At 35.8% G+C, this 16,019-nt stretch overlaps 1 protein-coding gene across 3 annotated transcripts in view; it reads left to right on the top strand.

The window, feature by feature from the left end:
* Positions 1 to 16,019, top strand: part of STMN4 (stathmin 4) — a 190,512-nt gene that overhangs the window by 57,853 nt on the left and 116,640 nt on the right. The window lies entirely within an intron of this gene.

Below are 16,019 nucleotides of genomic sequence, written 5' to 3'. Positions count from 1 at the left end.
CTTATCTTCTTGTCTTCTATGCAAGTCTGCAGAAATACTCCATCCATCCATGCTTATGAGTTGCATCCACCTCCTCCAGTGACTCAGAGAATAGCCACCTATATCCACAGAGGTTACCAGGCAAGGATGGGTGGAAATTAGATGGAATGGTTACAGGAGCTCTATGTATAACATATGCCTGGAAAGGTTACAGGAGCACTATGTATAACATATGCCTGGAATGGTTACAGGAGCACTATGTATAACATATGAATGGAATGGTTACAGGAGTTCTATGTATAACATATGCCTGGCATGGTTACAGGAGCACTATGTATAACATATGCCTGGAATGGTTACAGGAGCTCTATGTATAACATATGCCTGGAATGGTTACAGGAGCACTATGTATAACATATGCCTGGAATGGTTACAAGAGCTCTATGTATAACATATGCCTGGAATGGTTACAGGAGCTCTATGTATAACATATGCCTGGAATGGTTACAGGAGCTCTATGTATAACATATCCCTGGAATGGTTACAGGAGCTGTATGTATAACATATGAATGGAATAGTTACAGGAGCACTATGTATAACATATGCCTGGAATGGTTACAGGAGCACTATGTATAACATATGCCTGGTAGGGTTACAGGAGCTCTATGTATAACATATGCCTGGAATGGTTACAGGAGCACTATGTATAACATATGCCTGGAATGGATACAGGAGCACTATGTATAACATATGCCTGGAATGGTTACAGGAGCACTATGTGTAACATATGCCTGGAATGGTTACAGGAGCACTATGTGTAACATATGCCTGGAATGGTTACAGGAGCACTATGTATAACATATGCCTGGAATGGTTACAGGAGCACTATATATAACATATGCTTGGAATGGTTACAGGAGCACTATGGATAACATATGCCTGGAATGGTTACAGGAGCACTATATATAACATATGCCTGGAATGGTTACAGGAGCACTATTTATGACATATGCCTGGAATGGTTACAGGAGCACTGGCGACTTCAACTACCAAAACATAGATTGGGAGCATTACTCTAGCTCCAACACCCTTGCCCAAAGGTTCCTAGAATTCATAAACTCAAATGCTATGGAACAACTTGTTACCACTCCCACAAGAGGGGAAAACATACTGGACCTGATCATCACCAACATGGGGACTCTATGCTCCAGACCAGAAGTGTATCCCTCACTGGTAAGATCAGACCATAAACTGATCTCACTGGATATTCACATCCCGACCCCACCCCCTGCCCAGAAAACCACAGTGAAAAACTTCTAAAGCAAATTTCACACTCCTCAAAACCAAGGTGGAATCCTTCAAAGCCCCGGCCTGTGGAAAATACGGCCCAGACCGCAGAATCCTTTATAAATGCATTCTATGAACACCTTCAGGAATGCATGGATCATGCTATCCCAAATAAAACCAAGACCCAATCCTCCAAAGGCAGACGACCTGTCTGGTGGACCCCAGCCATAAACAAACTATACAATAGAAGGAGGAAGCTACTACATGATAGAGCAAAATCCCAAAAGGGAAGGCATCTCTGATCAGTATTAGCAAAAAACTAAGGGCACTCATAAAATCGTCAAAGGCCAGCTTCAAGAGAAAATTGCACAGGACACTAAGGATAATCACAAGGCTTTCTTTAGTTATGTTAGGAACCTGGGTGGGAATTCCCAGATATGCTCAGAATTAGTCCAAAATGACAAAAAATACACTGATCTGACAGACATTGCCAACATCCTAGCTGACAGGTTCAGAGCAAACTTCTCCCCCACTCCCCACCAAAAGGGAAATATCTATCCCAGCAGAGTGCTGCCCCCCCCCCCTGACATCTCAGATGCTCAGGTGGAGCCGCCTCTCCAAAGCAAAAAACAGCATCAATGGGACCAGACAGTGTCCCAGGCTGCGTCCTACATGAACTCCAAGAAGAGCTAAACCCAAACATAAAACTACTGTTCAATCTCAGCCTTACTACAGGATATGTACCCAAAGAGTGGCGTACAGCAACAGTGGACCCTCTCCACAAAGGTGGTGCCTCAACGGACCCTGGAAACTATCGCCCATAAGCCTGACTAGCTTGGTCTGCAAAGCTATGGAAAGGATCATCATGGACCTCATAAATAAAGATATTGGGGACCTACAGACACTGGATCCTACCCAGTTTGGCTTTGTTAAGGGCAGATCCTGCCTCTTAAACCTGGTTGACTTCTTTGAAACAGTCACCAAGGCCATTGACGAAGGGAAGGTGGTCCACACAGCCTATCGGCACCTAAAAGCCTTGATACAATACCCCACTGGCATTATAGATAAGCTCACCAGCTTAAATATAAACCCCTATGTCACTAGATGGGTTGCAAACTGGCTCAAGGACAGAACCCACATGGTTAGAATTGCTGGAGCCATGTCAGACTCCAAACCAGTTACAAGTGGCATCCCACAAGGCTCAGTCCTGGGACCTCTCTTGTTTGGTATATATTTCGGAGGTACAGGCCAACATGGAAGGACTGTGGCTGACCAAGTTCGCAGATGACTGAAAACTGCGCCATAATTGACTCTCCAGCCGACACAAGCATCCTCCAAAAGGGCCTCATAGAAACAGACAACTGGTGCCAGAGCCATGGCCTCAAGATAAATGCCAAAAGTGTATAGTCATCCCTTTGGCAAAACAAAGTGCCCACAAATTACCACATAGGTGGTAATCCATTAAGTACAGAAGAAGTAATTAGGGACCTGGGGACCCAAGTTGATAGCAATCTCTCATTTGACAACCACGTGGCCAAAGTGGTTAGAAAAACATTTTATATAGCCCACCTAATCATGAAGGGATTCACATCTAGATTAGGGAGGTCATCGTGCCTCTTTACTCATCCCTCATCAGGCCCATAATCGAGTACAATGCGCCCTTTGGGACGTACCTTACCAAACACCTGCAGCAACTGGAAAGACCCCAAAAGTACCTCACCAAGAGGATCAAAGGGCTCAAACAGATGCCATATGCTGCCCGGTTAAAGAAACTCCAGCTCTACTCAGTGGCATACCGCCTGCTCAGAGGTGACCTGTGCCTGACGTATAAGGCCATGTCCAACCCGGAATTAAGGGACATGCTGCACGTCAAAAAATCCAAATCCCATCGAGCTACACGCTCGAGACTTGAACCTCAGCACTGAAATAAATAGGATATGCTGGAGGGACAGATTCATAACCCAGAGGCTCCCTTCACTATGGAATAAAATCCCAGTCCAGGTTAGGCAGAGTCCCTCATTGACTCTCTTCAAGAGGAATCTTGATGAGTGGATGGGAGATCGTAGGTTTACCCCGGGTATCACTTCTGTGTCACTGTTAGACAGAGGCACAGTATACTAACCTTGAAAAAGGGCATAGCAAAATTAATTTAAAATGGGTGGCGAAAGCCAAACATACTCTGGCAAGGCTTATAAATGCCCTAGGGCAGATAGCCTAGTATGAACCTATGAACCTATATGCCTGGAATGGTTATAGGAGCACTATGTATAACATATGCCTGGAATGGTTACAGGAGCACTATGTATAACATATGCCTGGAATGGTTACAGGAGCTCTATGTATAACATATGCCTGGAATGGTTACAGGAGCTGTATGTATAACATATCCCTGGAATGGTTACAGGAGCTGTATGTATAACATATGAATGGAATAGTTGCAGGAGCACTATGTATAACATATGCCTGGAATGGTTACAGGAGCACTATGTATAACATATGCCTGGTAGGGTTACAGGAGCACTATGTATAACATATGCCTGCAATGGTTACAGGAGCACTATGTGTAACATATGCCTGGAATGGTTACAGGAGCACTATGTGTAACATATGCCTGGAATGGTTACAGGAGCACTATGTGTAACATATGCCTGGAATGGTTACAGGAGCACTATGTATAACATATACCTGGAATGGTTACAAAGCACTATGTATAACATATGCCTGGAATGGTTACAGGAGCTCTATGTATAACATATGCCTGGAATGGTTACAGGAGTAATAGCATAACATATGCCTGGAATGGTTACAGGAGCACTATGTATAACATATGCCTGGAATGGTTACAGGAGCACTATGTATAACATATGCCTGGAATGGCTACAGGAGCATTACGTATAACATATGCCTGGAATGGTTACAGAAGCACTATGTATAACATATGCCTGGAATGGTTACAGGAGCACTATGTATAACATATGCCTGGAATGTTTACAGGAGCTCTATGTATAACATATGCCTGGAATGGTTACAGGAGCACTATGTATAACATATGCCTGGAATGGTTACAGGAGCACTATGTATAACATATGCCTGGAATGGTTACAGGAGCACTATGTATAACATATGCCTGGAATGGTTGCAGGAGTTCTATGTATAACATATGCCTGGAATGGTTACAGGAGCACTAGCATAACATATGCCTGGAATGGTTACAGGAGCACTATGTATAACATATGCCTGGAATGGTTACAGGAGCACTATGTATAACATATGCCTGGAATGGTTTCAGAAGCACTATGTATAACATATGCCTGGAATGGTTACAGGAGCACTATGTATAACATATGCCTGGAATGGTTACAGGAGCACTATGTATAACATATGCCTGGAATGGTTACAGGAGCACTATGTATAACATATGCCTGGAATGGTTACAGGAGCTCTATGTATAACATATGCCTGGAATGGTTACAGGAGCACTATGTATAACATATGCCTCGAATGGTTACTGTTGTCAGCTGTAGTTGTGTTGGACACAACATAACACAAATGCAACAACAACAGCATACCTGACAGCCAGTGCCATGAAGAATCATTCTTGCATCTTTTTCCTTTTACTCTAAGTGTAGACTTTTTGTTTGGGCTCACACTTGGCGGAGAGTTAATATCTTTGCAAAAACCACTTTGATGAGTTCTTTGAACTGCAAAAATACCTCAGTGAAAACATGTAGCCTGGACATTGGTTTAAAAGAAATATACATTTTAGCACCAAAAAATACACCTTACCACCACCAATTTTATTTTCAATATGTTGTTAAATTACCATGTGCGTTTATCTTACCACAGGTCCAGAGCTCATAGCAGATTCGATTTTGCACGTTTCACACTTCTGAGTGATGTCGACTGAGATGAAACAATTGGCACGTGACATCAACAAAGAAAAGGAAAACACCTTTATGGTCTCATAGTATTCAATTTTATTAGAAGAATAATGGCTTATGGGACATTGTCATAAATATACACGCTTGTTTTTATATTTTTCAACAAACTTTGGAACACAATTAAGTTCCATCTAATTGAAATGTTTTGGACTAGTTTGTACCTAGGTGAACAATGACCTCATGGCACATTTGTTCAAGGAAAGGGTTTTGTTTGCACGGCTGAAGTAAGATCTAATAGGGTTCTTAAATGTAATAAAGAGGGCATGAAATACTGAAATTAATTTAAATAATTAGCAAAGCAACGGAGAAAATATAGTCTCAAACACATTTCTTGTTTTATTTTTTAAATACATTTGACCTTTCCCCAGAAATTATAACAAAAACAGTTAAACAGCCTTCTGACATGATTCTTAGAATGCTTTCCAAAGTTTTGTAAAGTGTTTTCACAGAGGACGTAATTGGCACATAAGATGCTTCATTATTTGTACTAGAATTTTTAAAGATATGAAAAGTTATTTAACAAGCTTGATGCTTTCAGACTAAAACTTATATGCAGTCATATATTTGTACTTTCCTGTCAGAAAAGTTATACATACACCTAAATCTAAGAAAATATGATATTTTTTATTAATGTATATGAATATATACATATATATATATATATATATATATATATATATATATATATATATTTATATATATATATAGATTTAGGACTATTGAACGAAAGTTCAATTGTCCAAATCCACAATAACCAAACGCACTTTAACGAAAGCGCTTTCACCAAAAAAGCGTTTTTGTTAAAGTGCATTCTAAAAAAAAAAAAAAAAATCTTCTTTCATATAGGGGGGCTGTGCCCCCACACCCCCCTACTTTTATATTCTCACTCCGAGGTCGCACTACAGTGGGGAAAATGGAATTCTCCTTTAACCGCACTGTAGTGTGACCAGCACTTTCGGTGAACTGCACTTTCAGTTAAATATGTTCGGTGATTTCTGCTTCAGCAGAAAGTGCCATCAGGATTCTGTCTGGACACAACAAGTTGTACAAGTTGTATCTGATTAGTCTGGACACAACAAGTTATATCAGATGTCAACATGGATTCAGCCAATAAAGAATCAGCAAGCTTTATTTTACCATCTGCTGTATCATCCCCAGTGTCTCCAAGACAACCATAATCAATGTTAAATAGTTTAGAATCATGAACATTTAATTTACCATTACACAGTAAACTTTTACCCAGATCACAATGTTTTCTTAAATAAACATAATACAAAAGCAAGCATATTAAATAATATCCTTTAATTACAGTAGTCTTCCTGTTTAACAATATCTGAATTATCCACACTGTTTTATTGAGACACCCAAAACGTGAGCAGTCTACATTAATGGTAGAAAATGTTGTGCACATTTAGTGTTTTATGTGGGAAGAACTTGTCCTCTACCTTAATTTGATGGGTTGTGTACCCCCACAGCCTGCTACTGATTATAATCACTATGACGAAAAAAGACAAAATACTTTACTATCCCCCATCAAAAAAGTATTTGTTGTTCTTTTTTTTTAGCAAATTCTGGACAGGCATCAGTTTTTTTTTTAAATACAGTGGTCAGTTTTGTCAGATTTTTGCACTTGTTTTTCACAAGATGAAATGATGCACCTCTTTACTGCAATTGTTTACTACTTGGCAATTCTGCATTTTCCTAGTCACTAGATAAATATCTCAATCCGACCATTTTGTTAAACACCTCAGCCTTGGCTTCTAACAGAGACTTTTCTCAAGAGTATTGAGTGAACTTTAATCTGACATAGAAATTATGTAGTTGGTTGAGGTCCCCTGATCTTTTATAACACAAACTAACATTTTGTAGCTCCTGGACATAATCCTCTACATACATGTTTGGATTGTCAAACAAGCAGGCATTCATTTCATACATGTGGAATATCTAATTTCTGCATGCACTTTTCACATATTCTGACTTAGTTGCTAGCACTTTCAGATTATTATGGCTATGAACAACAAGTCAGCTTGGCAGTGGGGCTGGGTCACTCACATCTCATTACACAATCTGCAGCTGTTCTTACAAATGTACTTTTGTGAAGGGTTGTGCCAGTAGCCAAGGAGCCCTGACAGCCTTTTTCTGCCAAGACAATTGTTTACGCTCACTGTTTATGCACAAAGTATGAGACGTAATCACAACCACCACACATCTGATTCTTAAAACAATGCTTTCATTTAGCACTTGTACTGAGCAGTGGGCTAACAGTGCTGAAAGTTGAAGTCTTGTGTTATTGCACATTTTTCATTCAGTTTCCCTTACAAAAAAGGATAGAACTGGAATAATTTTAACTTTGAATGTAATATATTTTATATAAGCAAAAATAAAGAGAATCGCTAGTAAAACGAGACACAGAAACACCCCTAATAATAAAGAACATGGGCAGCACACCTGTTCAGCGGTTAAGATATGTGCCTCATGGGTCAGGGGTTCAGCCCTAATCTCTGGTCGATATGTTTTGAGTTTCTCTTCCCCCTCTACCACCTCCTAAAACACACTTGTTTATAGAGAACTAAAATGAAGGACATTACATTGCAGATAAGGGATAGACTATATATTATTGTTAAGTTTCAACAAAGAGGAATAAGTCAAAATCATGAAAATTATATCAGACAGTTACAATATTTCATAGTGCCCCTTGTGACAGCAGTAGTTATGCACAGCTGAGCTGATTACATATATATTTCAGTCACACCTTGCAAGTGTCATATCAAACCTTTGATTAACATATATATGGAGAAAGTTAATATTGTTGAATACCCCTTTGACCAACATCTGTTTAGTTAACAAAATTTGGTCACCTATACAGATCAACAGGTGTGCGGAATCACACAGCTCTCGGGGTTTGGAAATATTTCCTTTCCTCTGTGATTACATGATCTCGGGGTTATAATATATAACAAGACAGGGGTGTGGAGGATGCAGGGGACATGCCACCCCCCTGCAAAAAAATAAAGTTTTCTTTGTGTTTTTTCTTTAAATTTTTGCATGTTCCAAGAATAATGCTCAGTGTATGCATAGTAGCATGTCAATGTGCATTGATATTGATCAGTTTGTGGCAGCATTAGGCATGCCAGCATAAATGCTATTCCACCAAATTTATTAAGTCCATATGTGTAGATAGAGAGATAGATAGATAGATAGATAGATAGATAGATAGATAGATAGATAGATAGATAGACAGATAGATAGATAGACAGATAGATAGATAGATAGATAGATAGATAGATAGATAGATAGATAGATAGATAGATAGGAAGCAAAGAGAACACATAGATTACAACAAATATATAGAGTGCAGATTTCCTAGGAAAACTTCTTATAGTCCTGTGTAAACATAATGTGAAGTGACAATAAAACACATAAAATAAGCAGTGACGATCAAGCAAGTAGTCATAAATCATGGCTTTCTTCTACAAAAATTTTAAATTCACGACAACTTTAAGACTGAAACAAAGAACTAGAATGCTAAGACAAGAAAATACAGTGGTCTTATCTCAAATGTTTTGGCAAGTATAGTTTACAGCATGCATAAAGCAAACTAGATACTTAAAAATACAAAGAAGTGCTACAGCAGAACTTTTTTAGTAATCCATACCACCCACATCAACTATTTATTTAATTAGAGAAACAGTGAACAAACTTTCTTAAACATTTTGAATATCCTGTAATATGTTGAATGACTTTAGTATGCACTTAGCAATGAAATTCTAACTGTGCCTACATGCTCATCCAGGAAGTAAGGTAAAGCTGTAAACTATGTTTAGCACTCATAACTGCAAAAAGTAAAGTGTGACTGTGTTGTACTATATATTAATTCTGAGACTGTGATACATTTGAGAATTCCTTTTACTTTTAACTAGATGTAGCAGGTCTGCATATAGTACGTATAAAATAAATGGCTGGTGTGTCTAGGTGTAGGAAGGGCAAATTCCTCTGCTAAAAAGCACTGGTTTACTCTTAAAGCAAGTTTTAATATTCATCATTTTCTTATTAGGTCAAAGTTAAATATTCACACTTTTGACTGCTAGGCATTATATTGTGATCTTTAGTCACGTAGCAGCATATCAAAACTACAAAATGGAAAAAAAACATGCCTATATGACCTGCATGATAACTGTAAAGCAATCATTTACTGGAGTTTAACTGTATTGGTGCTAATGGGCACATCTCTGCATTTAATAAAGCTGGAGTCTGACTGTAAATGAGCTTTTCCTTTTGTATCTGTGCAAAAATATCATCCCTCACGGTAAATTTACACTGCAACAGAGACTAATTTCATTTGTTTTCCTCACTGCATGCAGTCATCTCCATGAAAAGGCCATTAAAAAATGCCATGTTCTACCCACAGACATTGCAGTAAACCAGCTAAGGTGGCTGAACTGAATTATAACCTATAAATGATGAATTAACTCATAACAAAAAGTGACTTCTATGGACCCTTGTACTCTAGGGGGATAAATGACTTCTATGGACCCTTGCAATCTAGGGGGGCTTTACCCCTTATTTAGTATTATAAGTTCTAAGGCTAAACCACTTCAGAGAAAAAAAGAAAAAAATCTTACAGATATATATATATATATATATGTATACATATATATATATATATATATATATATATATATATATATATATATATATATATATGTATATATATATATATATATATATATATATATATATATATATATATATATATATTTATATGTGTGTGTGTGTGTGTGCATATATAAAAGACACATCTTGGCTATATGTATTCCTTTGTGGTACTTGAATGTTTGCATTCTATCACTTCTACCTCCTATATTCTAGAATACACATGCAAAATTATTCTAATACATGTTAATATGTCTTCTGATAAACCCTATATACCATTGTCATTGTTTTCCTCTAAACTGCCATTTGCATGTGTATACCTATGAAAAGAAAAGTCTGCATATGAAGATGAAGATATCTTTTTTGTTTTGTAGTGATAATGCCTCTTTCATTTCAACCTTCTCTTGTCTTACTTACATCTTTGTGCCATTCCTTGTCTGATTTTTGATCTGTCATCATATGGCTTCCCCATTTTTATTTCCACATAACTTAACTACTGCTATTGGAAACAGTTGTGTACTATTTTCATTGGCTATTGCCTTCCTGATCCATTTTTCTGTGTTTTGCAGTTAATCATATATATGTTCATAGGTTCCTAGGTCCATAGGTTGTTACTAGGATAACGACCACCAGGACTCTTACAAGGCTAGCCGCACACCCCAAACCATTTGGGTCATACCTCTGAATCTCTTAGTGCTAGAAATCTGAAAAATACATATGACAATAGGGGACAAAGTCCCAAAATAGGGAGAAATTTTAAATACAGCTCTTATAAACTGAGAAAGTTGCTAGAACCATAGGTTTTGTGCTAGCAGGCATTTTCTAAAGGATAAGAAGTCTGAAAGTCAAATATATGTCATTATTCAGAAGTCTCCACCCTCTGTGATTTGGCAGAAAACCATAGATTTTATGAGGAGCAGACCAAAAATATGAGACAAAAATCTGGACTTTCTGCTAAAATCTGAACAGCTGAGAGGTATGATGTGGGTTCTGAGTATCAAGAGCATCTATACTAGTAGAGCACGTTTGTAGGGAGATAAATAAAGATTTGTGTGCGGGGTGTTAGTTAGGATAATACATTTTTTACTGACTGCCTCTGTCCATAAGGGACATGGAGCCAGACTGGTGGTAAATTTACAAATTAAAATTTGCATAACCTTCTATCTTTTCAGGTAAATTTATTTATTTTCATTTATTTATTTTAGTTTGTTAACCGGGAAAGTTCATTGGGCCAAAGTAGTCCTTTTTCAATGGAGGCCCGAGGAGAAAAGCTCCAGACAGAAAGACAATATTAAAAGATATTTAAAAGTGATAATTAGTACAGCATATAAGAGCAACAAATCAACTTCTGTATACAGAAAGACAATATTATAAAAACATTGAAATATAAGAAGTATGTCAACCACTTATAAGATATTTACAAGAAACAGCAAATTCATGTTCATTTAGTACATCATAATTGTAGAGAAAAGAATCTAAGCAGTGGCAGAGTTTTGAGTAGGATAAGATAGAGATAGGTATTAGGATTCAGGTAGGATGGGTAAAGGACCACTCCCAGAGAGAGGAGAGGTGAGAGTGGAGTAAGGTTTTAAAGGAAGGGAGATTCTGGGTAAATTTTCATCCTTTCTCTATTTTCTTGTGTTGCAACCCTATTGCAGATATTTATGTCAACTACTAAACAACATACAGGTTGAGCAAGTGACATAGCCACTGGGAATAACTAGATAGATTGATATAAAGATAGCATTTTCTATTGCTGTTATACAGACAATAGAAAGGTACCAGCCCTGCTATAGATGACTGACTTCCCTAATCGCAAACATATTTTCATATAACTAAACTTGATTTACTGTTTCCATGTGTCCTTTTAACTATTTACTCATTAATTCATTCCACCCATTTACATATACTAACTTATATACAGTTTTTATCTTAAGCAGTATTGCACAGGAGCCATAGGCTATCCCAACCTGCAGAGGTAGAAAGGTAATAAACAAATGCTGAATGAGACATGAGAATCATAGGATCAGGATACACATGTGCACACAAGCACACCCAGATACACACAAACACACATACACACACATTCATATTCACACAGTTCTGCAATGTGTCTCAAATACTTAGGCAAATTCCAAGAAGGAATTTGTCCTTTGGATTTGACATTAAACAGTGGCCCCATCTACTTGAGTTGGTGGTAGCTCAGGTAGATATAAAAGATCCCACAGCAGCTAACAAAAAGAGTAAGGTTCTTTACTAAACATCATATAATATTTACATTATTTACATATTATGCATGGTTTACAATTATATACATTGTTAAATACCTTTTCCCTTTACTATCTACCTACAATTCAGCACTTTCTAATCTCATCTTTATAATTTCCATTTTTTCTCTCTGTCACCTTTTTTTCCATAACCAGAAATATATCTTCTTCACTACTTCTGACAATATCCATTTTCCATTGAATTTTATCTCATTTAGTCTTTCATTCCATTTAGTCCGCATTCCTTCACATCCTTCTGTCCTTTATTGCCATAATACCCATGCTCTAACATATTCATATTTGAATCTTTTATACTTTTAATATCTTCCAGTACCTTATTTTCACATATTTTCATCCACAAATCTTTTATTTTTTTACAATAAAAAAAATGTTCTGTTGTCTTTGAATTTCACTATAATAATTATGTATTCTTTCTTGTATTCTTTTGTATGGCATATTAGCCTTCACTGGCAACTTTCTTATTGCTAATCTCCACAGAAAAAATTTTCACAATCATTAAACTTTTTACACTACCCAAATCTTACTTTTATAGCTCTTCTTTTTTTTCATTTTCTAGATGTATCCATGGATAAATACAATAATGTTTATTCATTATGTTTAAATGCCACTCATTCCTATTTTTTGTGCATTCTTTATATTTATTTTCCATAACAAAGTTTTGTCTTTGATATTCTTACATTTCCTGATTTAAATACTCTTTTCATCTTTCCTCTATACCTTCTCTTTCCCATATTTCATTTTATTTTACTTTCCTTATTACATATATTAGAGCTCTCTTCTTTTGACCCTGTCAATACCTTATATGAATTCAGAGATGTTGCATGGACAATCAGATTAATTCATCTTAACCCTCCTTCTTCTTCTTTGAGATATAGCCCCCATCTTTTGACTGGGTTTAACCTTGATATCCATATAAATGAAAATACAATCAACATGAATTATTTTTCATACTATGACAGTAACTTATACACACTTGCTAAATATGCAATAGTTCCAAATAAAATTGAATTAAATATATTTTTTTACATCAGCTTATATGTCCTCAAGAACCTAAATATATTCCTTATTTTTGCATAATATTCCCCATTGTTGCATTCTATGCACACAAATACCAAACTTTAACCCCAAAATCTCTATTACTTCTTTATTAAACTGAATACCTTATATTTTATCTGTCATTCCAATCTTTTTGCTTTTATCATTATTTATGCACAATCCAATAAGCTTTACATATTGACTAAGTTGCTTAATCCTTTATTCTTAGTCATTAAAACTATATCATCTGCATAAGTAAGTGCCACCAGTAGTTGAATTCCTTCTCTTGATTTATATCCTGCTACTTTTAATGCTCTATTCATCTTACTAACCACTGTGTTCATAATCAACACAAATAAAATACTGCTTGCTGGACATCCCTGCTTTATACCACTTCTTGTATTTATTTCTTTACTTAAATATCCATTTAATACTATTGTTACTTTGTTATTTGCATACACTGAAGCAAATATTTTTATTATTTTATTACTTACATTCATTTCATGCTATATCTTATCAACTGCTTCACTAAAATCACCTACCATAAGTTTAACTTCAGCCTTTCTATCTATTATATTGTCTATCATTTCTCTCAGTATTGTCAACAATTCTTGACTTCATTTTCCCTTTTTACCAAAAATTGTAACTTCAAGTCATTTCTCTACCTTATTTTCTAATCTTTTGCTTGTTATTTTCATGAGTATCTTATAATCTGTGTTATTCAATACTATCAGTCTCTAACGTCTTACATCTTTTTCTCCATTCTTACATATAAATGTCATTGCTTCCATACATATATATTTTTCTGCCACTCCTTTTCTTACCATAAATTTAATAATTCCACAAAAAATTTCTTTTGCCACTCTTTCATATTTTTATACATATAATATTCAATCCAATCCAGTCCTGTAGTTTTTTCCACATATACTTTTTTATTATATCCTTCAGTTCTTTCACACTTATTCTTTCTTTCTAGGCTTTCATTATCTTCTTTATTTTATCTTCTCACTATCCATTTTTGTTTTTCTTCTATTTATTATTACCTCCATTTTCTTCTGCTGTGTTATCACCCTTTCTCCTATTTCATTCTTTATTTCTCTAATTATTCTTTTATTTTCCTTTACTATCTTATTCAAATATGGCACAATATCTTCTTTTTTCCTTGTGTGGAATATATTTAAATAACATTTTTTTTAATTTTCTCCTGGTTCATCTTATCTTATTTCTTAATGCCTCTTTAAATACTTCATGGCTCAATTTTTGTATCCGTGTTTCTCTTTTGTTCTTTTTATATCTTGCCATTCCAAGAAACATTTTTTGTATTTTTCTTTCAAAGTTATCCACCAACTTGTCCCTTCTTTATAAAAAATCTTACATCTAGATGATCTCTCCATATCTCATTAATCCCACTTCTATCTTCCTCATTTAAGTCTTTTTCATTTAGTCTTTTAATATCTTTAATTACTCTTATATATATCCTTCCTTTCCTTGAACCTCTATCCAAATTGCTAAACGGTCTGAAAAAAATGTTACTTTTACTCCTTTTTGAATAACTTTCAAGCTTTCCAAAATTATAAAATACTCTACCTCCATTCTTATATTATTTCTTTTATAAGTCCAGTGATCATTACTCCATATATATAACATTTCTCTATTTATTATTTTGTTATTATGTTAACATCACTTCCTTCTTTTTCTTCTTTTTTCACTAGTCACAGTTAAAGTCTCCAGCTAATGGAAACTGATGTATTAATTATCACTGTGTACATTATCCATAAGGGTCTAGCAAGGATGGCCCTACAGACTGTACTGTGGGCAACAATATAAGTGATTTAGTCACTCTTGAGTGTGTGGCAAATTAACACCTCTGTCTTGGGTGTGACCACTGCCTGTCACATGCCAGGTTATTGAAGACCAAAGCTATAATCACATACTTCTCTGAATTTGAGAAGCATCACTGTCCGCACAGTGCCTTTCTGTGCCAGCTTATGAACAGTAACTGTAACTTTGGTAACCTATTGCATTCACTCTTACCCAATGATCTCCAGGAGTGGCTATTAATAATTTTTTAATCTAAAAAAATTAATTACTGCACATCCTTGGCATTCTATTCAATGCAATATATTATACCTCAGTAGATGGCTTTTAACTATATCTGTGAAATAAATTTGAGTTATATAATAGTGATGCCTAGGATAAGGGTTATTCTACATTGGATTGAAATGCATGACCTTTAACCAGAACAGCATGTACATTTCTGAACACAACATCATTTTGGGTATGTACTGAAAGGGAGTAGCATTCATGCAAACATGTCAAAAATGAAACTATGCATATATTATGGGGGTAAGTCCCTGCACCCCCATATTTTTATAATCTCATTCTCCAACTCAGAGATAGAGCAGTCGTTTATCATTCTTTGTCATACTTCTCAACCTCTTTGAGCAAGAAATGTGGACAAAGGTATGAATAAAAGTGGGACAAGGGCTCAAAAATAGCGACAATTTTAAATATTGTCATACAAACTTATAAAGTTGATAGAATAACAGGTTTTGCATTAGTATGGATTTTCTGAAGGGTATGAACTCTGAAACTCAAATGTCTGTTGTTGTTTTCTGACTTCAGTCTTCAAAGATTTACGGCTAATTTGCCAGAAAAACACAATTTTATGAAAAACGTATCAAAAATATGAGGAAAAAAATCTGGACATTCTGTAAAAATCTGTACATTGGAGATGTATGCAAGTATTTGTCCTTACCCATTTATCTCAGAGACATTTTCTTGGAGATATTTTAAAAAGTTATATTTCATACCTAAATAATCACTGCAATAAGTA

The sequence above is a fragment of the Protopterus annectens genome, chromosome 2.part1, assembly GCF_019279795.1.
Source record: "Protopterus annectens isolate FY-2018-M chromosome 2.part1, PAN1.0, whole genome shotgun sequence".
NCBI classification, from domain to species: Eukaryota; Metazoa; Chordata; order Ceratodontiformes; family Protopteridae; genus Protopterus; species Protopterus annectens.
The sequence above is the reverse complement of the archived record's forward strand: the minus strand, read 5'-3'. Positions and strand labels throughout refer to the sequence as shown.